Source organism: Macrosteles quadrilineatus, unplaced genomic scaffold, assembly GCF_028750875.1.
Source record: "Macrosteles quadrilineatus isolate MER2022 unplaced genomic scaffold, UCM_ALF_1.0 Scaffold_2__2_contigs__length_208266976, whole genome shotgun sequence".
In the NCBI taxonomy this organism is placed as follows: domain Eukaryota; kingdom Metazoa; phylum Arthropoda; class Insecta; order Hemiptera; family Cicadellidae; genus Macrosteles; species Macrosteles quadrilineatus.
The window spans coordinates 55,487,022-55,507,814 of record NW_026542595.1 but is presented as its reverse complement, the minus strand read 5'-3'; positions in this window follow the sequence as shown (position 1 = coordinate 55,507,814).

Here is a 20,793-nt window from a genome sequence, read left to right as displayed (position 1 = left end):
ATAATGAAGCGTTGAATTTACATTTCAAAGAATTTGAATACCTGATACCTGGAAATGGAGAGGTTGTTTTTATAGGGTGGTAAAAAAGTCCCTGGACAGTTAAATATTTTAAAAAAATAATGAAGATAGAGCTACAATACTTGGTACAAAGTTACATGGTATAAAACTCTATTTTAACACATATTCAGTGATCCAATAACTCTTCAGGGGGACGGCCCACAAGGAGTCGGAAGAAAATCTTAAATGGAAGCATAGGTCAATATGCACATCAAATTAAAGGTCTTTTTTTGTAGAATACAATGCCGCAAACCGCACTTCAAAAGGTTGATCCTGCGCAAAATGACAGTTGTTCAAAGATTTCTTGAATCCGCCATTTTGAATCTTTGAACGACTGCCATTTTTTTGAGCTTGAATTTACCGCATCGTAATCTACAAGTGAAGACCTTTAATTTGATGTGCATATCGACCTATTTTTACGTTAACAATTTTCTTCCGATTCCTAGGGCTGTGCCCCCTGAGGAGAAAGCGTATAATAGCAATGTTAATTAAATTAATCTTTGAACAACTGTCATTTTGCACAGGATCAACCTTTTGAAGTGCGGTTTGCGGCATTGTATTCTACTAAAAAAGACCTTTAATTTGATGTGCATATTGACTTATGCTTCCATTTAAGATTTTCTTCCGACTCCTTGTGGGCCGTCCCCCTGAAGAGTTATTGGATCACTGAATATGTGTTAACATAGAGTTTTATGCCCTGTAACTTTGTACCAAGTATTGTAGCTCTATCTTCATTATTTTTTAAAATATTTAACTGTCCAGGGACTTTTTTACCACCCTGTATATCGAGATTTTTTTACTTCTGCAATGCTATTCTTGTATTAATTTTTTTTAACACTGTTAACATTTGTACTTGTTCATGAGGGAACGAATTGTTGAGGGGTTTGTGCATGAGGGGTTTGTAAATTGCATTGGTATTCTAATTTATATCAACTACAACCACGTGGTCTAACAAGAAAGCTGTTACATTTAAAATCCTTTGGAACATTCACTTATGTCATGGTTTTCAAGAGTGTAATCTAATTTACAATAGTTTTAATCATTTAAGCCAGAATTGAACCGTAAGTTTTCTTTGAAGCATCTTTTTTGAAGCTGGTTGTCAGAGTGTCTTGATGTACATATCATATTATCGTTTGAATTAAATTCATAATTCATCTATCAGTCGATAATAAATTAAGTAGTCATTCGATACATTATGTACATAATCGGAAAATAAATTCTGTTTTTGCTCAACGGCCATTGTTGATTGAATATATTGTTTTCACTGTAGTCAATAAAATTAAATCTCACTATAACTGAATATATTTTATGCGCCTTATCGTTGATCCACTCTCTTTGAAACGCAAAACTTTGCCAGACTGTCCGTGGGATTAATAAAATTTAAATCATTTCCCCAATTTCTTATTACAATTTGGAAAACCCCCTTAGTTAAGGATTTGCTAGCTGCCGAATTCGGCACTGAATTTTCACAAAAAGGCTAGGTGGAGGCTTTAGCTGCTTAGGCCTACGTCAAAGCTGACCAATCAGGAAGGTGCTATACCACAACAAATAACGTCGGACAAAATTCTCAATGCGTCATAGGTATACTTTAGCTAAAAATTTGGAGCTACTGTAGGAAACCCCGCAGTTACCGATGTGTCCTTAACCGAACTTACTATGTTTAATTTTAACACAAAATCCGTAAGTCATTATTAATATAAGATTTGTCTTGTGTCAGCTTATTATTTTCAAGCAGATTAAAAAATATTGATCGTAGCCAAATGATTTATATTGGCACGAATACAGACACAAACAGATGTGGTGCACGTGGCGTGGCTCACACTTGGCTGATCAAACACAGCGGCTCCGTCCCCCGAGGCGAACCTTTGACTGTTCACTCGTCTGGGGATTGTTTCAACCACAATATGTTCAATGCTCTTGTTGTCTCTAATTTCCTCCAGAGCCTTTGGCAATAAATAGATTGGATTTCCTTTCTATTTCCATTCCAGTTGAACGTTTAAAACAGCGTATTAAATCGATGTCCCAACGTGAAGGATCTGCAGTTCAAAGTAAGGGCTTACAAAGTATTGCTTTCAGCATTTTTACAATGATATACATTATACAGGGTGAATTTTAAATGAGTCCCCCCCCTACTTTTTTCTACATTTCTTAAGATATCAACTTCGGACCACGTCAGATCATTGTAGTGTAGTAAGTACTTCATTTTGACTGGATAAACATTTTTGGCCGCCATCTTGGATCCGCCATATTGGATTCCAAATTTGTTTTTCAAATGTAAAGGTAGGGTTGTGACCCATTGTTTCAAACTAGAATTTTACGCTGATTACAATGCCGCAATTAGTTTTAAAACATCTTGATCCGTTCTAAAGTTATGAGGACTTTTTATAACTTTATTTTTAGCCCATTTTAACATTGTGCATTTACAAACTAAGACCATAATCTCAAAATAGTGCTAGATAAAGATAAGTATACACCACCATTTATTGTCGACCTATTATCACTTGGTTATGACGGATGTATTTTTTTGGCCGCCATCTTGGATCTGCCATTTTGAAATGTGATAAATTAATTTAAATACGAAGGTGGTGTTGTGACCCATCATTTCAGACTACTTTTTTATGCTGAATTCAATGCTGCAATCCGTTTTGCATTATCATATTTGGTTTTTGAAATATTGGAAATTTAAGTAAGATAATTTTAATATATCATCAAGAAAGCCTGAGAAACAAAGCCTGAGAAACAAAGACGGATTGCGGCATTGAATTCAGCATAAAAAAGTAGTCTGAAATGATGGGTCACAACACCACCTTCATATTTAAATTAATTTATCACATTTCAAAATGGCAGATCCAAGATGGCGGCCAAAAAAATACATCCGTCATAACCAAGTGATAATAGGTCGACAATAAATGGTGGTGTATACTTATCTTTATCTAGCACTATTTTGAGATTATGGTCTTAGTTTGTAAATGCACAATGTTAAAATGGGCTAAAAATAAAGTTATAAAAAGTCCTCATAACTTTAAACGGATCAAGATGTTTTAAAACTAATTGCGGCATTGTAATCAGCGTAAAATTCTAGTTTGAAACAATGGGTCACAACCCTACCTTTACATTTGAAAAACAAATTTTGTATCCAATATGGCGGATCCAAGATGGCGGCCAAAAATGTTTATCCAGTCAAAATGAAGTACTTACTACACTACAATGATCTGACGTGGTCTGAAGTTGATATCTTAAGAAATGTAGAAAAAAGTAGGGGGGGAACTCATTTAAAATTCACCCTGTATGTTTTTTTAACAAAAGTAGTATTGTGATTATTCTGAGGTTATGCGTAAACCGATTTGTTTTAAGTTTGAAATCCTTAATCACATATTGTTATTGCATGGTTTCAACCAATCTAACGTTGTGCAATATATTTAAGGTCTTAAACCACATAATATTATGTAGCCTATTATTTTACTCATAGCCTCACCCATACATTGGTGAAAAATATAGACCTTGAATAGTAAAATTGACCTTATGAATATGAGTTTACAAAATATTACTAATATCGCCATTTAAACCGGTTGTTTAAAAGAGTAAACAAATCCTATATTAGCAGCAGAATGGCATAAAACTGATGACATTAGTGGGCGTCGCTTGCTGGCACGAGAACCACCAACGCCAGACATCAGCCTGCCAAGCCAAGGCATGAAACTCCCTTCGAGACTTTGTTGGTGGCGCGCCAAGTCAGGTTGCTGATGATAATACGCTAGTCACGGGGGACGGTTTGTTGTACGTTCATAAACGTTCATCGCTACATTTATTGCAATATTAGTCTTGTTTCATATATTATCATTAGATTAATTTTACCATGGAGTTATCTAAACCTCCAAATAAAATAGCGTTAGTGTTTAAATTACTTTAATGACATAGACCCCAATAAGATGAACATTTAAGTCCTTCTACTCGGATTAATGTATGTGATTAAGTGCATAACTATTCGTCTGAAATTAAAATTAATAAGGTGTCTATGAATGGATTTTTTATCGGATGTACATCATATATTTCACAAAGAAATATGTAGTTTACAACGAAAATTGCTACAAACTACATTGCGTAGAGAAAGTGCTATTTCATTTCGTACTTGATAAAAAAAATTTTATTTGTCTATAATAATAATACATAATACATAATAATAATCGTGTAATGGTAAAATATCTTTCGACACGAATAAAAAATTCATATGTAGGAATAAGGTAATCCTAAAAACAACGAGTTAGAAGGAAAATTTAATATTTTGATTTCCTAATGTAGTACCTTGCAAAAAACACACATTACAGTATTGTGAAATGTAAAAACCAATTAATTATTCTGCCCTAAACCCCAGAGCATTACCTCTACCTTACGCAATAATGTTTGTTAATTGCCTGAACATACGTTTCCTTGAGTTCAGCTACTGAATGTGACACATAGAAGTTTCGGACAAAATTACTCTCCAGCCTCACCTGTCCACTAAATGATGTCCTCCCAACACAGCTCGTTTGTAACACAGAATTAAAAGGCACAGGTTAAACCTAACTTCTATTCTATTTTGGAATTAAATGTTCTATCATGTTAATTGAAAACTGGGTTTAATGTGATTAATTTCGTTTGATTATCAAATGTTTTACTTTGTGTAATAGTTGACCGAATGTAATTTTAACTCAATAGTAATCTTTTTTCTTTGTTTAAATTTCATTGTTGGTGATGGTTAATTAATAACGTTCAAATGTTTAGTACGGACATTTTTTTATCACAATGGTAAAAAAACAATACACAACGTTTCGGGATCTGGGGACCTGGAGACAGGATCATATCCCAAATCCCGAAACTTTTTTTTTTACCATTGTGATGGAAAATGACCGCAATGAACAAACCTTTGAACGACATGAAATATTAAGTTTAACATATGGTAATGAAGTCCTATATTTTCTTATGAGTATTTTTATTTCGTGCAATCAACAAAGTTAAGTACCGTCAATTGAAAATAAAGTTGAGGTTGCTCATTAAATTTTAAAGTCGGGCCTATGAAATTACATCTACTGGTATGTTGTTATAAAAATAATGCAAGAACTCTTCACTTAATTTAATTCTAACCATACGAGTAAATTATTTTAATTATGCTTTTGATTAGTACAGGTAAAGAATGATAAAATCGGCGAATGATTGTTCTACTAATCGTAAACTATCGCGACTTAACTCCTTGTGCAGTTGATCACCGATGTTCATACTGTACTAAGATGTCAATAACCTGCTAGTTACGGACGGACTAGTGCCACAAGCTGCTTTTTAGACAATAATTAGTGCACAATAAGTCTGCGAGGACGACTGAAACTACATTAAGTACGTCAATAGGAAATAAATTGTAAATATACAGTTTTATTATAATTCAGCTATTGAATGGTTGTAATACGCTTAGTTTAATGCTTCTTTTTTTCTTGAACATATTACAAGTTAATAACAAATCATTTTGTGTTCTACCTTGGATAGTGATTTAAAAGACAACTTTATCCTAACTTTAGTGGGAGTTTGTGTGTTTTAATTTACTAAAACCCAAAATAAAACGTCTTAACAACTATTTGAAAGTTAACTTATTTTAAAGTTTTGGACGCACTAAGATCATTATTAATTTCCATGCCAACAAGTATATTTTGATCGAACGGAAAATAGTTAGATACGATTTTACAAATCAAATATTTTAAGCTTCAACTACGATTTTAAGCCAATAAATAGCCCTCCAACTATATCACAAACCCCCTAGGACAGGTTAGCCAGATTTATAGAACTAACGCCCTTATTTTCTGTTTGTCAATAATTTTATTATCAACGTTTACCTTAATAGTTTTTAGTATTATTAGTAACAAATTGCATAGTATTAATATTGTAAACTATGTAATTCTCGGAATAATTGACTCCTTAACAGAAAGAGTCGCACCGTGAAGTAAGGGACCGTGTAGTTGTCTTGTTGTTGTAAGCCTTGGCAGTGTTCTGAGTACAACAGCTGCAATGGCTTCGTTTTAATTAGCTTTAAAGCCACTTGCCATTGCTTAGGACATAGCTCTACTTAAGTTAGTCAACAGAGAGATATTTTCTGTTTCCACGAAAAAAAATTGAAACCTATTTGGTAAGATTCTTATTTTACCAAAGTATTATCATTACAATATTTTAGTGTCGCTCTTCGTAAAAGTTCAAAGCATATTTTCTGTGATTGTACATTTTAAAACAACGTAATTGGCATCACCATAATTTAGCCGAGCGAGTGAAGCTCTTTGAAAACGGGTCTAATGCAAACTTTTTAATCGGATCTTGCAATAACGGCTAAACAAATTGGCAAAAGTTACCAGTGTTATTTCGACAAACAGTGAGCTTGTTATTTGATAAACAAATTTAACAATTTGTGAAGTCTGTACTTTTTAAAACGAACATAACATTTTTTGTTTGTTTTTTTTTAGCCTTATGGGTTGCTGTGATGGTTACAGGATAACAATCATAGCATACGCATATTAGTAACCTAAAATAGATCTAAATATTACAAAATTTTACTATGTATACAAGGAAAATTTTATGGTGGAAACAAATTGCTCCAAGTATATATAGAAAGTATTACATTGCATCAGGAATATACCACTGATTAAATAGACACGGTATTTTACTGATTATCTTCATTTAATCAGAATTAGAACCAGGAAAAATAATTTAAATCAGCTGTTTTAACTTACAGTACTAGCTGAAAATTTTAACTTACTTTGTAAGCTACCAGTATTAGTAATCTAAATAAATATGCCTAACATTTATTTTCATTTTGATTACATCACGATTTCATTAATAAATAGTTTTGCTCTTTAAAGCATTGTCAGTCGGAAAAATGTGAAACCCGACAGACTCGGTGTCTCATCAGGAAGCCGTTGCCGAAGCCTCTGAGCCTCATGAATATTGATACTCGTGATCCTTGTCGCATTTTACTGACTTGATCATGGAATAGCTAAACATTTATAGCAGACATTTATCTTAATTTATCTTTAGAAATATTTTGCTCGCACTCAAACAGATTTTGCTTTATTTCTGTTTAATTTTCTTTCTAAATACTCGAATAAAAAGCCTACAGATCAAATTAGAGTTGTATGTATTGTACTTTTGTATTCGTATCTTAAGGTACCTTATTTGTATAGAAAGTTAATTACAGTAAAATCTTTTGCATTCGTGATGACCGTTTAATTTGTCTAGTAACTAGATTATGTTTGTACAGACACAAAACTGTAGTTTGGTAACTGTATTTTCCAATCCCAAGTTGTATTATACTATGATTTCCTTATAGAATCTCTTCTCTTTTGTGTCGTTATTAACTGTAGATTTTAAATAGCTGTAACATGTTACATAAACTATTAGTTGTATCTTTAGTGGTAACATCTTTTGGTAACTAAAGCAATCGCGGACTTCAAATTGTAAAATGTATCGTTCGTTGAAATTGCTTATAAAACTATTTTTTTAGTTCAAAAAGGGTTGGCTTACTATTTACTTTCAAGCGATAGATTTATTTTCAGCATAAACTATCAAAACTGAATAGAAAACCGTTACAAGTAAGGTATAACTTGTGTTTTGTCACTGTTTGGTACAAACGATCTGTGTTGGGAGGACGTAATTTATTGGGCAGGTGAGGGTGGAGAGTAAATTGGTACAAAACCTCTACATGTCACGATGAATAAAATTGAACTCAAGTAAACAAATGTTCTAACAGCGAACACACATTATTGTGTGGAATAAGAATAGTGATTTTTGGGTTTATGAGTTATCATTTCAGTTTTATAACGAAGTTTTGTTTACAAGTACTAAACTAAAATGGTTTAAAAAGTGTCCGAACGCTTTCTAAATGTTTCCACTGATGCAGAATATAATGTTTTCTATAAATGAGGCATACTTGGGCTTGTTTTATTCAAAGCCATCCAATCTTTGTACAAGACTTGAAATAAATATATAAATATATAAATACATTTTTGTTTGATTGAATAAAGAATATTATTACCATTACAATTAGCCAATGATAAAACAAATTGTTTATGTTAAAATATCTCAGTTGTATGAAAATGTGTTGTTTGTTTTATTAATCTGTTTTACCAGTAACTGTTTACTTTATGTCATTTAATTATTGTTGTATGAATAATGTCAAGGGCAAACTAGGTAGGCCAGCCGCACAAGATGGTCTGCATTTCCATTGTTGTATGTAGTTCCAAGAAAATCAATTGTTGTACAGACTTGTGTAAATAAAATCACTCATTTATTTAATTCAATTATTCTCAAATGTTGCTGCAAAACTTTACTTTTATTTATGAATCATAAAACATTTGATACTGTAAACTGCGAAGTTTTCGCATGTAAATGATTTTAGACACGAGGCATTTTTTGTTGTTGTCAAAAAGTATCATTGCAGTATTTCTAGGTTCCATGAGTCTATTGAAGTATCATTGCAGTATTTTTAGGTTCCATCGGTCTATTGAAGTATCATTGCAATATTTCTAGGTTCCATCGGTCTATTTAAGTTTAATTGCAGTATTTCTAGGTTCCATGAGTCTATTAAAGTATCATTGCAGTATTTCTAGGTTCCATGAGTCTATTGAAGTATCATTGCAGTATTTTTAGGTTCCATCGGTCTATTGAAGTATCATTGCAATATTTCTAGGTTCCATCGGTCTATTTAAGTTTAATTGCAGTATTTCTAGGTTCCATCGGTCTATTAAAGTATCATTGCAGTATTTCTAGGTTTCATCGGTCTATTAATGTATCATTGCAGTATTTCTAGGTTCCATCGGTCTATTAAAGTATCATTTCAGTAGTTCTAGGTTCCATCAGTCTATTAAAGTATCATTGCAGTAGTTCTAGGTTCCATCGGTCTATTAAAGTATCATTGCAGTAGTTCTAGGTTCCATCAGTCTATTAAGGTATCATTGCAGTATTTCTAGGTTTCATCGGTCTATTTAAGTATCATTTCAGTAGTTCTAGGTTCCATCAGTCTATTAAAGTATCATTGCAGTATTTCTAGGTTACATCGGTCTATTAAAGTATCATTGCAGTAGTTCTAGGTTCCATCGGTCTATTAAGGTATCATTGCAGTATTTCTAGGTTCCATCGGTCTATTTAAGTATCATTGCAGTAGTTCTAGGTCCCATCAGTCTATTAAGGTATCATTGCAGTATTTCTAGGTTCCATCGGTCTATTAAAGTATCATATCAGTAGTTCTAGGTCCCATCAGTCTATTAAAGTATCATTGCAGTATTTCTAGGTTCCATCGGTCTATTAAAGGATCATTTCAGTAGTTCTAGGTTCCATCAGTCTATTTTGTGGTCAACATTTTGCCACCGTAAAATCACACTAATGATTATTGGTAAAAACAAGACTGAAGATGCATGAACATAACTACGGACAGTGTACTACAAACCACCTCGGGTGATTGTTTATTTTGTAACTCTAATGACTTCATGTAATTTTGCGTCAAAGATTTTAGATGGCCGCCATTTTAAAACGGATTCAGTCAACGAAATGAAATTTTTCATGCTTGTGTACCAATAATGACTGATCCTTCTGTTATACAGGTGCAGGGACATAAGCTCGTCTGATCAATGACTCAGTGACGCTCAGTAATAGCTTAAAGTTAGTGACTGAACGTAATTTACCAGTATCATACTACGGTTTGATTAGTGATGCTGGATTTTAGCCCAAAGCCAATGTTACACAGGTGCAGTGGACATAAGCTCGTTTCATCAACGACTCGGTGACGCTCAGTAACAGCTTAGCTAGTGACTGAACATCATTTACTTGTATCATAATACGGTTTGATTAGCGATGCTGGATTTTAGCCCAAAGCCAATGTTACACAGGTGCAGTGGACATAAGCTCGTTTCATCAACGACTCGGTGACGCTCAGTAATAGCTTAGCTAGTGACTGAACATCATTTACTTGTATCATAATACGGTTTGGTTAGCGATGCTGGATTTTAGCCCAAAGCCAATATTACACAGGTGCAGTGATATAAGGTCGTTTCATCAATGACGCCAGATAACTCAACAGCATTTACGCTCGACGGTTTATAAATCCAATATTTTCATTACTTGCTTCGTTTAGAAGATCTAAGCTGAATTACGGATATTATTATGATCAAGTTTAACATAATAGCAAGACAACAAATTAAAAAAATATGGAACATTTAATTCTTTAAAAGTAGTACCGTATTAGTATATTTATAAAATCGCCCATCTTAAAATACGATGTAATTTAGTTACATGTGGATCGATACAACCATCCACAAAATCCAGAGCATTAGAAGAGCAGGCATCATTACATTAACTCCTACCGTCTACGTCTAAACCAAATCTATTTACAGATCTGTATCAATACGTTTAGTTATTAGTTTACCAGAAATGCCAAAACAACACATCACCCATGCATGAGATATTTGGTCACTCGTTGACATTTAATGTGCTCGTCCATATTTAAATAGAGCTCCATTGATGTTCCAGGTATCCTTTATCAGAGTACAGATCTAACCTAGATCTTATCTGTAAACCTTTATGTTCTTTTAAAATATTCATGAAACCGCTTACCAGACTACCTTAGCAATCTCACTCGATGGATAAGATTATTATGCGTTTTAGAGTGCTAGAACTCCGTGATTATAAGAAATCACCTAGGATAGACAAAAACAAAATTAGTGATACCAACTACAGTATCAAGGTTCAGTGGTTTAAAACATCGGGTAAGATACAAAGTATTTCATAGGTAGTAGGAAAAGATTGGTTTCTTAAACAATGAGCTACCGATTGTTAAACAAATACAATTAATATTTTCTCAAGAATTTATTATGTGGGACACCAAATATATGTGGTTAGCATAACTTTTAACATAACGCGTTCCAAATAATTTCTTAATATTTAACTGATGAAACAAAAAATATCATTCTTGCTCAAGGCAAATATGTTAGCTCATGGGATAACGATAGTACTCAAACTGCCTTCAGAGATGGTCGCACTATCGCATGAAATATAGTGTTGACGTCACTACGAAGATGGTGTTAACAAACTTTCTACTCTGTACACAAGTTTACCAGAGAGATGTTTAGAAAGGTAGTGCTGGCCCCCTTTGTGGAACCAAACTTTAAGTTTGTATTCTAAGTTAATGTTTGACTAATACCACTAATAGTTATTGATATGTTTACGCTGCCTACTTATTAATATGAATTTGTAAATTTTTCCAGTTATTTTAGGAGCGCCCTTACCGAAGCCTTATAAACTGTGATAATAAAGTAGATCTTATAAATATTATACTAGTTCGTTTAAGACTTTATAAGTGAATAATTTAACAAAGAAATCACGTACCCGTGTCGAGTAAAATCTTTGAATGACCTTATAAGTTGTATAATATCTTATGAGAATCAATTTACTTACACAAACGCTTTAGTAATATTTTAGATGAAAATATAATTTCACACATACTGGCAAAATCCACTAAATATGTTCATACAAGAATTGTCTATTGACAATACTAAATGTTAAATGTAAGTGTGATTTTACGGTTTAGACAGCCTGAATACACACACAAATTTATAATCCTAGTTGTATCAACAACAAAGCTTTAGTATTCAAAGAGTTCATAGAAATGTGAAGAATAAGCGTGATATTATATTCTAGACTCGCCTTTATTTGCAACGACAAACTAAATATGATTAGTTTAACATGTTTAAAGTACCACCTTTTCAAAGTGGTAAAACCATAAAGTAGGCAGATATTAGAGGACTTAGTCCTAAAGGGTAGATTCTCAGGTCTCTGGACTGGAACGTCATGGTCACATCACATTATTAGTTCGTTATTATTTGAGGTGTTTAGTAATTCGGTCATGTTTACGTTGTCAGTAATGTTGTTATTTGTTTTACTTATTTATAACAAAACATATAATTAAATTCACTTGAACAAGTAATTACCATAATGTAAACTATACACAATAACACATCAACAAGACGATTATATAGATTTGAAAACGAAATATACAAAATTATTCGTTTATGCATCTAGTTAACAGTGATCTAGTACATGATGATTAACCTAGCTAGGTTGAATGATGTATTTAATACGACTGATGGATAATTAATGCAATTATCTCACGTCACGTATAGGTATCTAGTTAGAGATAATCAGCAGACACGTCGACTACGTGATCTATGTACTGTACTGATGTCACAACCACATCCAAGCTAGGTAATTAGACATAATTGTGTAATGAGCATCTCATGTATCTGACTTACTGGATAACGAGCAATGATCAACACATCATGGATCCAACTGAGAGACAATAGGCTACATCCCCAGAACAATTACTCTGAAATATTAGTTGATTTATTTTTGATAATGTTTTGTGTCCGTCTGTATCTTGATTTTTGTTTGTAATACTATAATACTAATTAAACCGTACTAAAAAGTATATTTTACTGTCTATGAGCCAGTGAAACACAGTGTACAGCGAGGCACCTTAAACTACCATACATGAGGTGGAGAGTAACTAATCCAAAAGTGTTGGACAGGGGGCGCGCACAGGCAAGACAGGTATCAATTTGTTGTGAAGTTTATCATAGTGGTAGACAGTTTTGAAGTGCTGAAAAATATTTAAAAGATTCTTAAATAGCAGCATAGGTCGAGATTGGGTATCAAATTAAAGGTCTCCGTTAAGAAAACACAATGCCACAAACCCGAACTCAAATACAAAATTGAGTAAAAAATGACAGCTGTCCAAAGATCGCTTGAATTTCCAATGCTAAGGCCCATAAAGTGCCCATTCACTAAAAGTCGGAAGAAAATCATGAACTTAAGCATGGGTTGATATGCACATCAGATTAAAGGACTTTATTAGTAGAACGTAATCCCGCAATTTTAGCTCAAAATAACAGCTGGGTAAAAAATGGCAGCCGTTCAAATATTTCTTGTATCGGCCATTTTTTTTATCTTTGAACCACTGCAGTTTTTTACTCAGCTGTTATTTTGACCTTAAATTTGTTGCATTGTATTCTACTAATAAAGACCTTTAATGTGACGTGCATATCAACCTATAATCCAATCAATACGTACAATAAAACACATTTTTTTGCTACTAAATGATGGAAAGCTGGTTTTTTATGTGATAGAACCTTATGAGAGGTGTATTTTCCCAAAGTCCCCACTTCTACCCCTTGAGCTTTCACCCCCAACCATCCAAAACCCTGGAAATGGCAGTGTTTCACTTAATTGATCATAATTCGAATGCTATGTAAGCCACCATGTTGCAATTTCTTTAGTTTTATTTCCGATTAGTTTTTCTACAACTTTTGTACTCATATTTTTTTCTAAAACCAGTACTTGGGGAGATATACAATTTAAACTTCGTTAAAAGCTTTGTTTTAGAGTACACAATTCTGTTTTTCTAAATACATTTTTTATGTGTATATTTTTTTAAATATAAATAATACGCAAATATGGTTCAAACAAAAGTTTAAGTACGTTTTTTAATATTGTCAAATCAAGCAACAATATCAACAATATTTCTAATCATTAAACTATTTGCAATAAGTTGTACATTCAGCACTTCATGTAGCTATTTATCATGCTTTTATTCATTTGATGGTAAAATATGATTTATATGGAGGCCTCGAGGCGAGTGTGAACTGTCTGTGAGGATGATGTATTTTGATAGATGACAACAAAAGAAGAAGGACTAAACATTACAACATCCATCTCTCACAATGCTCACCCAAGCCCAGAAAAACACGGATAAGTAAAAGCGTTGTTTATAAATCATCTTGTCTTTGCCCGTATGCCAAATACACAATGTTTTAATTTTACTAGACTTAATATACTCCAACCATGACACTTCTATATCATTTATGTGATTTTAATTTTATGTCTACTATAGTTACGGCTGTTATTACACTTTCATAATAATAAGAACATTCATGCTGTAAACTAAATTACACCATATTCTGTGAAATATATTATTGAGATATAATGATGTTCACTTTGTTCAACCAACAAAGGGAAAATAACCACAGTATTTTAGTTAAATTATGATCTTTTCCCTGCAACAACATATGCAACATACGTTATTTCAAGCTTTTACTTTGTAGAAGAAAATGCTTTGGAATGCATCCCTTGCTAATAACTTTTAATAAAATAAAAATTATTGATCGACGCACGTGAGGTGGATTTTCTGTACACTCCTATGAAAGTTATTCCACTAAAATATCAATGTACAGTATTTTTATTGATTACTAGCTGTTGTACCCGTGCTTTGCAACGGGAAGAGGACACAAAATAGAAACATTTTAATCTTTACATCAGTTGCATATAATACACATCCGCCAACGCTTTTAGAAACAAAATTCAACTTTTATGGCCTTAATAGAAACGTTTAACTTATGACTTTTAAATCTGGTAAGTAGTGGATACAACCTCTTCATCTCCCTTAATCACATATCTTTTTATTTATTACTGTATTGAGATTTCAAATTTAAATTTTGAAGTTTCTACTAATTATTCAATTTAAATGAAAATTTTTTTAAAATTTCCAGTTTCTTCACTCACAATAAATCATTAGCAAAACTAAGTAAGCTGTTATAACTTTAGAAATATTGCTGTGCCTTACCAATACAGTCTTTTGAAATATTAAAAAAACTATATCTATAGGTACTATAAAAAATTTTAAACAAATAATTTAGCATTAAATACAGCAGACAAAACTAATATGATTATCAAAGCATCAAGGACTAAAAAATGTAATAGCAAATACAGTATATGTTTCATTGCATCTCTGATTCTAGTCTACAAAAATATCAACAAACAACTTAATATACAAACAAACCAGTTCTTTTAATCAGTTCCATCGTCCATTGCCTTTACATTTTCACACTTACCATTAAGTAAACATAGTTACAGTTATTTCATTGATTTTAGAAACAAAATAACACCGTGTACTGCTTAGTTTTATGATATTTTCCTTGGTTTAATTTAATCAGTGGTGTGGCAAAACACAAATAATAAATTTATCAAATAAAGTAAATGTGAACTGAAAGCTATGTTAAGATAAAATAAGAGTATTTTGTATTACCATTTGATAATTAATCATAGTTACACATATACAACAGATTAAAAAAATAACAAATATCAACGACTTACAATTCAGTTATTGATGATATTCTTTAGTTTAATTTAAGCATAGGTTTAGCAAAAAACAATAACCTTATTTACCTAAATATACATATAAAAAACAATGTGATGTGCAAGTTATGTTAAGTTAATCTAACACATGTTAAGCAGTTAGAATTTATTTAAAGTAGCCTCCTAATTCATATAAAACATCTATAAATTGTAATTTTCATACTGTTTCCATGAAGTCATATCAATAACATTATTTTCATAACTTCGACGCTTTAAAAAATTCAAAGCAGAGCCGGAGTTGATACAGCAACGGTTATAGAATATTTTTTTTCTATAACCATTGACATAGTTTTAGAATAAATAATCCATGATAAAAGGTTAGATTAAAATAAACCTACCTCATAGTTATGGAAAATATTATATTTAATTTCTTTGTATCAGCTGTCTGAAATTGTGAAATATGCAGTTTAGCAGTTCTTCTTGTTTACATTTAAATAAAAAAGCAAATGTAAACAAACATTGTTAGTGTTCTCATCGCAGCCATGGAGACCAATCAATATTTACTTTTAAAATCTTCACCTCAGAACTTTTAAAGCCAAAGGGGCAAAGCCTACGGTCAGTATCGAAATGTGAATAGTCCTGTAATGGTCCTTGGTATGGTAACTATATTTTTGTAAACTTTTAGCCCAGTTGGTTCAGTATTTTTCGCACCTATTAGTAACACACATACAGACAGACACCATTAGATTTTTATATAATAGTATAGATATAGATTTTTATGGTTTTAAAATTGTTCAAAACCAATGACGAGTCATAGTCTTGTTGCGTACGCCAATGAATAGCCTAAGTGGACAGTATTTGTTTGGAAACATTTAATTTAATTAGGGCTCAAAATCGCCGGGACTTTAATTTACTTTGGTACAGATTATTTGTAAATATTCAGGGGGTTTCACTCAGAGTTGAATTATCACACACACAATGTTATTGAATTTAAAGAATAGAATTAATATAAACAGTAATGAAATACAAAGTAAAGCAAGATGAATAAAAGGATAGAAAAAAAACTAACGATGCTATAAGAATGATGATGAGTGTGGAAGCAATGCACGTGGTAAAAAGCGATGTTTAAATTTGTAGTTTTGTATTTTTTACTTTATAGAGTCTCTTTCTCATACATTAGTTGGCCTACGTTTAATCAATACTCAACAACACTATTATAAAACACTATAACCGTGTTTTAAGAAAATCGCAGAATAAGGATAAAGCGTTTTAGTGTTGCAATAAGACCATTCTTACTCAATTCTAGCAATCAAATACCCTCGAGGTCATATAGGTTTACTGGAACAGCTCGGTGTCGAGAGGGTCGTGTTGCAGGTTAAAGCACTGTCTTTGTCCCAGAACTCGTTTACCTTTATTGCAAATACGACTCTTATCTACATCGATGAATCGCTTAAACTATGTGCTATTCTAAGCATTAAACACTAAACAAATCGGTCTGTATGTTGCCCTGCGACATAGTTTAGTTTTATTATGTTATAGAGACAAATCCGATGAAAGAAAATCACTTAAAATGAAGGAAGCTAATACGTTAAACCAAAAACGGCTATCGAATTGAAATTCCTAAAGCACACGAATCTCTGGAATGTCGCTTCATTATCTGAAATCAAAGTTAAAGGTTTCGGATTCTTGGAAAGTTTTAAATCACAGAAAATCAATCTGTGAGATTAAAATTAACTGGTGTTACAATGTTCTGCTAATTATTTCGTAAGAAGTATTTATTACAAAAGGAAAATATTGTTTAGGCACATTAATTGTTACTAATATGAATAATGGATATTTATTGCAAGCTCAGATCAAGTTTGCTGTTTCTTAATAGGCTAATCATTTTTGATTAGTTACCTAAAAATAATAAGTAGCCTACAACGTTGATACAAAAAAATGAATTCATTTAATCAAATAGGTTATTTGAGTTCAGATATGGACCCTGCAAAAAAAAACTTTTTAACGTTTTAACTAGCCTTCCTGTGCGTTCTTCGAATTGTATTTACCATACCATCGAATTAGATCCCGTTTCAAAATAAATTTAAGGATTGAGTTTTTTTGTACTAATTTGAATCATAATTCTGATTTTATTCTGCTATAACTATCCATACTAAAACTGCTATTAATAAAAGGTTGCCGGTTCGATTACAGAAAAGTCAGTAGCTTTTTCATGGTTCCTAACTGGACCCAGCTGCTCCTGATTATTGGGCTTTCATGATCCTCGCTAGTGAAACGGCTGATCTTAGTCAGTAACAAAGCGGCACATATCATCTCACACCATTCTACAATCATACTTCACTAATATTTGGGTTAAAATAAGCACTTATATTGCCATAGCCCCGTCCGATAAAACAGCAAATACACAGCTTAGATCCAATTCAATCGGTATTGATATGTAGTTTCGCATCCCGATTCCTTATGCCATTTTGCGTATAACTATCATAAACTGCATGGCCCAGGACTAAAATATCAATTCAAATTACAGTTTGTATACTATTACGTATTTGGTCTGAACAAAATAGTTTTTGTAAAAGTAGGCCTAACCTACTGTAAGAGTAGTATTCATCCTTTCTCATTAATGTAAATGTTATCGTAAATTATAATTTTTACTCATAGGTCGAATTAGATAGGCTGTGTAGCGCACTTATAGTTATCATATTTACTGAAACAAAACATATTTGTTTAAAATATGTATATGAATGCTTAATACTAGTATTTTAATCATAAAAGATTTTTAATAACTTTTTTAGGGTGAAATAATGTCTATCCTGGGGCATCACGTAAAACATATTTAGTTTGATGGGCAACGGTACCATTAATATCAAGACGTTCACATTCCGACTTTTGAACGACACATATGAAGGTGGGTTATTGAGCGCCCTGTCCATCGTTACCTGACTTGTCACAAGTAATAACAAGCTGTCAAGCGAACATTGAAACAAATCATTTTGAGATTGAACTGTCAAAAACAGCTCCCGTTTCCACCCGCCTACTTCGTCACTGAGTGACTTTGGGTGTAAGTCTAGCGAGTCTGTCGTCTTGTCTCCGTCTTGATTTTATAAACAGTAATAACATGTATAATAGAATGAGGAGGCGTTTGGTAATGTTGTGTGAGTAGGCTGGTAACGTGTTAAACAATAACTTGTTGTGCTGATCTTCAGTAGGCTGTTGCTTAAAGTAGGCCAGTGCACTTGTTAAGGTTCAGGTTTGGTTTGTAGTGGTGAGTGTGGTGCACCGGAGGAGAGGGTACTGCCTTGGCCTTGGGTCCAGGTAAGACAACGTTAAGGGTTTTCAAAATTGGGGTCGAAATCTTTTCCAAATTGGGGTTTCAGATTCTATTCAGATGATTTATACAGTTCCAGTCTAATCTACCTTTTTGATTGTTTGTGTCTTTGTGTCCTTTGTATCGTTTTGAGTGGTATTAAAGTTGGGTTTTGTTGGCGAGTGTTGAGTTTAATTCGTGAACTACGTTTCATTCCAAGTAACAGCGGGTACCTCCAATACCAGAGATATCTACCGTTACACATGCATTGTTCCTAAATATGAAACCTAGTTAAACATTAATCTCTGTACTGTTCTTACTTATCCCTACAAGATCAAAGGTATTATGAAATAAACGTATAATTGAGGCCTCAATCGATTATTTGTTGCCTTATATTATAAAATATTTTTCAGACACGTTTTAAACAATCAGATAACATTTAAATCAAATAATTATAGCTAAGGAAATTGTGTAGTGGAATTGTTAACGTAAAGGTTACGGTACAGTTTCATAAACATTTAATTGTCCGTTTTTTCACGGTCGAGTCCACACGTTGAATTCAGTTTTGACATCATTGTCTTATAATAGCTACGTTTATATTTTACTTTCTTATTTTTCACATTCAACGTACTTCGTAAAGTGTCAGCCCCGAAATATCTTTTAATCAGCAATTTTATTTCTATATTCACAAGTATCTTTGGTCAATATAGTAATAAAATTAACAGGAATAGGAAATAACTTGTTGATCTGCACTGTAAGTGTTCATATTCAAGGTAAGTAAATAAAAAAAGGTAAAATAACACGTTTGAAACTTATATTACACTTGTACTAAATAATAAGCATATAAGATATTAAGTGGCGATCGAGACATAGCAAACCAAAAAGACCAAATGTAACACAGGACTTGTTACAAAATTGCCACTCATTGGGGGTGATGGAAGAAAATCAATGTATTTTAATGATATGTATTTTATTTGTTCTATGAGAAAGGAAATGTAATGATTTTTTTAGAAGAGTTATAAATGTGTAAGACAAAAATTTGTAAGCTATAGTCCATGCAACGAAAGGTTATAGAGGGAAAGTTTTGGAACACAATTTCTGACTTCGCAGTGTTGTTTAGTATAGTTAGGAGGTGAACATATCAAAAGTCCCCGACCCTAGCACCTGTGCTGAAGGGGAGGGGGGGGGGGGCTTGAAGGTACCATTTTTCAGTTTTTTGCTGATATCTCGAAAACTATGCGTCCTAGCTAAATTATAGTAATATACAAAATGAAAGCTTATTAAATTTCCAGCAAGTTTGTAATTTACTATTTTTCGATATCTCCTTTAGTTTTCGCGTTATCGCCACTTAAATTCAGAAAATTTCAAAAAATACAGTTTTTCCTAAACAGTTTTGTCTTTTTTGACTAGATAACTCTCTATCTATGTATAAAAAAATAAGTGCTGGCCAGTGGATTATAGGCAATTAAATTCCCTTCAATAATATACCTTACTTTACGCTTTTACCTGTTTTCCTTCAGTCGTAAAAGTGATGATAATTCAATGTTGAAAATTTCAAATTATAATCAAATCAGAAGAAAATAAAACTCTGTGAAAAATAGAGTTTTGGGACAGCTGTTGAGTAATGAATCTTCCAATTTATCACCATTTCAAGTCAATGTAAAGGGCTATTCAAAATTATGGATCCAACTTCATGTTTTATCTCGTACTAATTTTACTAAATACCTATACTATTTTATAAATATATTTGCGTTTAGTTTCGCTAACCATATTTATTCAAAATCTAATTCTAGTATATTATTCACTAGGTTCACGATCTAGACACTATTTATGGCGGAGTAAGTTACTAAATGACCATATTTGTGCTTATGAGTGCCTATAAGACACTGGAAATATTTTATAATTCAAAAAAATAAATTAAAGGAACGTTGTTTAAAGTAATTTATTCCATCTTACAATTACAAAATTTAATATTGTCGGCCTAATTGATATATCTAATATGACGGATAGGAATTAGACTATATCAATAAAAAAATTTAAAAAATAAAACATAGAAAAATAGGAACAATAGATAAACACGATGAAAAAAACAACATGTTCAGAATAAAAAATGAACAGTTGACAAAGGAAATTCATATTAAACATAATGCTAGAAGATATATTACATTATATTATATTAGAGGTTAGTTGGGCAGCCTTCTAGCCTACCAAATCTAGTAATAATCCTCACAAACTTTATGCGA